The sequence below is a fragment of the Orycteropus afer genome, unplaced genomic scaffold (genome assembly GCF_000298275.1).
Source record: "Orycteropus afer afer isolate SDZICR_OR568_19922 unplaced genomic scaffold, OryAfe1.0 scaffold00973, whole genome shotgun sequence".
NCBI lineage: Eukaryota > Metazoa > Chordata > Mammalia > Tubulidentata > Orycteropodidae > Orycteropus > Orycteropus afer.
The window spans coordinates 209996-215745 of NW_006922560.1; positions in this window are offsets into that span (position 1 = coordinate 209996).

A 5750-nucleotide genomic window follows, 5' to 3' on the forward strand; every position below is an offset into this window, starting at 1 on the left:
ATTCTTCTCAATGTTACCCATAATTTGTCATGATCCACACAATCAAATGCCTTTGCATAGTCAATAAAACACAAGTAAACATCTTTCTGGTATTCCCTTCCTTGAGCCAAGATCCATCTGACAACAGCTATGATATCCCTTGTTCCACGTCCTCTTCTGAATCCGGCTGGTTCCTTAGAAAGCTGGAATTGGAGACACAATTTGACCCAGCAATCCCATTAGTAGGTATATATCCTAGAGAGGTGAGAGCCAGGACAGGAACAGATAAACGCACATCCATGTTCATCGCAGCACTATTTACAACAGCAGGAACACAGAAACAACCTATGTGCCCATTAACAGAAGAGAAGATGACTAAACTATGGAACATACACACAATGAAATGCTATGCAGCACTAAAGAATAATGTAGTCTGCAAAACACTGCATAACACAGATGAACAGAAGGACAAATATAGTCATAGTTCATTGCTGTGGAGAGTCAAGGAAAGGTTTATACGTGGAGGGAAACCTGCTTTGTTGGTTGCCAGGGGTGAGAAGGAAGGGGAGGGAACACTGCAAAAAAAATAAAAATAAAAAATACATTGACCCACCACTTTAGTTCTGTGTATTTCACTGTGCATAAATTATATTTCAATAAAATGCATTTAAAAAAAAAAGAAAAAAAAAACATCTTGAGACACACAGACTGCCGATGGCTATGGGGAAGACTCTCAGGGGGAAGGCCCTGGACAGAGCTGGCATGGCAGACTGGTGTGGGGAGCCCGCATGCTACAGGGCTTTCCTCACATTGTGGTAGATGCCAACATTCACAAGACTGGTAAAGAACCAGAACAGAAGATTCTGCATCGATGTGGACCGCTGAGTCTCTCTCCAGACAAAGGAACATACTTTAAACTCAGAGCAATGGTCTGATGGATATTTGGAACTGACAATTGATATACTGTGTATCTAAGACAGGTAGGGGAAGATGCTGCTCTGACTGTACCCTTCTTCCCCTATCACTTCAGTTTCCTCTTTTCCCCCCATGGCCTCTTCTCCCACCCCTCATCTGCTGCTGTGGTCCAGGACCAGGAGGCATATCAGATGCAGAGATGGCTTCAAAGTGGACTCTCTATGGCTGTGAGGGGGTAATGGGGAGGCATTTTCTGGAATAGCATCACTGCTGGCAATGTAGAGCAGCAGTGGCCGGACCTCCCGCTCCTTCCAAAGGCAGAGAAGTGTGCATATAGAGAAAAGGAGAAACAGCAGCTGAGAATAAAGGCATGAAGGAATGATTGGGTAACATAATGAGGGAAATCTAAAAATTACGTTAACACCTCGAAAGAGGCTTAGAGTGAGACATGACACTGTCCCTTAGCTCAGGTATACAACGCCTGAAAGGGTGGGTACACCACTCCTGCTTTTGTAACCCGACAAGATCCAACACAGGCATGTTGCAAACTCGAGAGACCTGGGAGGAGTTTTTGCCGCTCGATACACTGATGGACTGCAGCTAATGCCTAAGGGCTGACTGAGACTCCAGGGATGGGTCAGTGTCTTCTGACTCTTGTTTTCCAGGTGATACATTGCTGAGGAGTCAAAAAACACAAATGTTTTAGAGTAAATTATGTTAGATATGAACTGTACCTAACTTTTCCAACTTACGTACAAATTCAACTTACAACAGGCTTAGGATTGGAACTCATTCATGATCCAGGGTCCGCCTGTACTGAGGAATCGTGTTAGAGTCTCCTTCAGATGTAATGAACAACTGGCCTAAGGAAGAACTCGATCTAAGTACCCACTGCAATAGTGGCAGACTGATGGGAGAGTAAAGTAATCCTCCAAAGCTAAGCAAAGAAAAGAAACCCGTGGCCAAAGGGCAGCAAGCGGACTGTGAGGTAATGAATCACTGTTGCTGTTGTTGTTGCTGTGTGCCAAGTAGACTTGACTCAGTGACACTATAGGATAGAGGGTAATCTCTGTAGGAGCAGACTGCCAGGTTATTTCTCTCACGGAGCTACTGATGGGTTTGAACTGGCAATCTTTCAGTTAACAGCCAAGCTCTTAATCACTAGGCTTCCAGGGATCCTTTTTCACGACAGACTGTGGTCCATTCTGGAATTTTCAGCTGTTCCCGCAGATTAATATGGCACTTAAATGTGTGTTTGCTTTAATGGTGGGCCCTAGAAGGATGACAGGATATCTACATGCAGCCCCTAAAAACTTTCCCTTCTGCCCACTCTCACTGCCTCCACAGGGCTCACTCCCCATCTCCCATCCTGGCCTGGTGTGAAGCCCTTCCCAGGATGCCCCCAAACGGAGCATCTTCACAGGTCCCTTGTCCCTGGGCCACGGGGAGGTGGACTCTGAGTGGAGGGGACAGGGGATGAGGGAAGGCCTGGGTGAGTGCAAGGAATCGTTGTCAGGCAGGACCCAGCAGAGTCAGAGGAGACGAGCACAGTCTCAGGACAGCATTTCAGGGAGAGGGGACAGAGCCACCAACTGGGAACATGACAGTTACCTGGGACAGAGCCATTCCAGATGTATCTTTCCTTCCTCCCCTTCCTGGTTTCATTCTCAGGCAAGATCAATCTTCAGAAGTCAATCCTGAGCGACATCAATGTGCTGTTAAATGCTTACAATCAACACATTCCAGTCCCACGTCACAGTCATAAACACAAAGAAAAGCTTACCATAGCGGAAGACAGTCCCTGTTGCCTACTGCCCCAGGAGGGACTCAGAGATAGTAACTTCCTACATGAGGCCAACAGGTGAGTGTACCACCCTCCTCTCTTGGTGAAGCCCACCCTCAGCTACAGCACAGGAACCTGAGCTGGACTGACCTCCCCTTCACGTCCCAGACCAACCCTGGCAGCACAATCCATGCAGTGCAGGGGCCCCCCACCTGTCCTGGATCAGAGACTGGTCTTACCCTCAGAAACTGAGCCTCAGTACACAATGCTGCATACAGCTTAGAATCACCAGGGGAACTTCAACCATTCCTGAATCTGTAAAACACCCTGAATTCCGGAAGGGGAATCTCTGAAGGAAGGTCACAAGTGATGTGTTTCCCAAATGCCTCACCAATCTAGTGTGAAGCCAGAGCTGAGCCCACTCACAGGAGGTAAGCCCAGCAGACACATCGTCTACCCGTGCTTCTGCTTGGCCCAGGACCCATGATGTCACATGGATCCAGCCAGTGCAAGGGCAGAGAAACTTCCAGAACATGTATCCTGACCAGAAGTTGGTGGTGAGTGTGTGGCTGAAATATTAAATGGGGGTCCGAGAAGAATGTACTGAAAAGCTGACATTGGAACAAAGAACTAAGGAATGAAGGGTGTTTATCAGGTGCATGTGAGGGACCATCCATGGGAAACTCCAGAGGCAACAAGGATTCTGCCTCCAGGAAGAGGCTTGTTGGGGTGGGGCAGAGTAAGTGAGCAAGGAGACAACAAGTGGAGGTCAGCAAGGTCCCAAATAAGTGGGTCTAAAAGGGCCTGAGGTCTTTAGCTATTTTTCTTCCACCAAAAGAATTTTGGAAATCATGTATATCCCCCCAAAAGTATGTCAGTTTGGCTAGGCCATGTTTCCCAGTACTATGCAATTATCCTCTATTGTGCGATCTGATGTAATTGCCCTCCATTTTGTGATAATATGTAATTATCCTCCATTTCACGTGTTGTAAACAGTACAATCTCCATAAGGCAGGATTAGGGTGGGCTGTATTTTACTAGCACCATTACTAGCAGGTCTAATTCAAGCCACACACTTTCCTAAACTCAAGTTATACTCTTACTCATGTCACCACCTTCCTCAAGTCTCACCCTTACTTATGTCACCCTTCCTGTGATTTGCTTCCGTAAAGACTGCAGACAAGAAAACCTTATGGGGCAGTTCTACTGTCACACATATAATTATGAGTTGGAATTGACTCACTTGAACCCAACAACGATTATTTAGAGAAAAGCTCAAATTCAATAAACTAAGATTAATCTCAATCATGTTTAAAATAACCAGGAACTATGAAGATAAAAGTAAGTCCATTAAAATAACAACAAACCTCTAATGTTCCTTTGAAATGGCACGCTGTATGGACTGAAAAACTCTCTTGAAGGGCAGAGCAGAAGCCAAATTGACTGCCACAAGCCACTGCCCTCGGTTGAAGAGCAGCTGTGTGGAGGTACCTTCTGATGCAAATAACAATAAAATGCACAAGCCTCATAGACAGAGAGTTTTGGCCTTTGCACCCTCATCTGTGTAACTTATCAATTTTTGATTATAAAGCCATGAATATATTACATCATCTACATCCCATCAACTCACCACTCATCTGGAGCTCAGTGCCCTCTTTCTCCATGACTACGTGCCCCTCCGCCTCTGAATGCCATTGGTCATTCTCACTTTCCTCTTCTTTCTCTCTCTCGTGTTCCCTTTCCTCCTGCTTCTGCTTCACATTTTGTTCTCCACTAGCTCCTCTCCAGGCAGTGTGTCACTCTGTTGTAGAAAAGGTCGCCACGAGTGAGAACCACGTTGACAGCACCTAAAACCATGAGGTCCTCTCCTGCTGTTTCTCCCCTTCTCTACTCCTGCTCCCATGCCTGTTGAGCTCCTTCCTGCCTTACTTCACCTTGTTCTTCCTGTCCAAGCCCTCTGTCTGTCATCTCCATGTTTCTCCTTCTCCCTCCCAGCCTCTCCCCTCTCTGCTCTCCCTGTTACACAGCCTCTGTCTCTACTCTCTGGCAGCCCCAGCTTGCTGAATTCCCTCCCTGCTGTTTCTCCCTGATTTCCATGTGGCCCCTTGCACCTCCAAGTATGTCCCTGAACCAAGTCACTGTCTCCCGTGGCCCCAACTCTTTCATCTTCTTTTTATGCCCACCCCGGGGAAACACAAATCACTGCCATGGAGTTGATTTCAATTCATAGCAACCCTTCTTGGGTTTCCGAGGTGGTAAATCTTTATGGAAGTAGATCACTCAGTCTTCCTTCCATGGAGTGGCTGGTGGGTTTGACCCGCTGACATTCCAATTGGCAGTCAAGTGCCGTATCCATTAAGCCACCAGAGCTCCTTTAGACCTCCCCTGTCATGCGACTCCCAGTTGGAAGGGTCCCTCTTCCATTTGTTCTGATCAGAAGACTGCCCTTTTTTCTCCCCGGCTACTCTTCCCAATTGATTCTCCTTCACTCGCAGGGTTTGTCTGCGAGGCCCTCTCGACCCTCCATGGTGTCTGCTTGTGGCTGTCTCCCGGTCTCCTTTCTCCTCTCAGCAGCTGTATTTCTCTCACAGTTGCCCTTTCCTCGGTGCCCTCGCCCACACGTGCAAGAATAGATAAGAGGCCCGCTGCCCGGGAAGAGCACTTTCCAGGGAGAAGGGACGAACTCATGGTGTCACAGGACACACCCGAATCCCGTCTCCCAAAGGACAGTCAGGGAGGCAGCGATGGCCGTGAAGAGCAGGACGGAGGGGTGGCAGGATTCGTCCTGAGGGAGACGGGAGGACCAGATCTCACGAGAGAGGTGGGGTTTCAGAGACGCCCGCCTTGTTCCCCAAGGGCGACACTGAGGTGGCAGTACTGTCGCCAGAGAACCTCCCGGAGAGGACTTCATCCGGTTCAGGGCAAGCGGGGGTCAGGGACGAGTTTTAAGCGGGAAAACAACGCGGAAGGCGGCGTCCACACCGACAGAAACGCCGGGGCGGGGACCGCATCAGCGCGATTTTACACGGAAACGGACGCGGATGCCAGCCAGCGGCAGAGCCCGAGTCCGGAG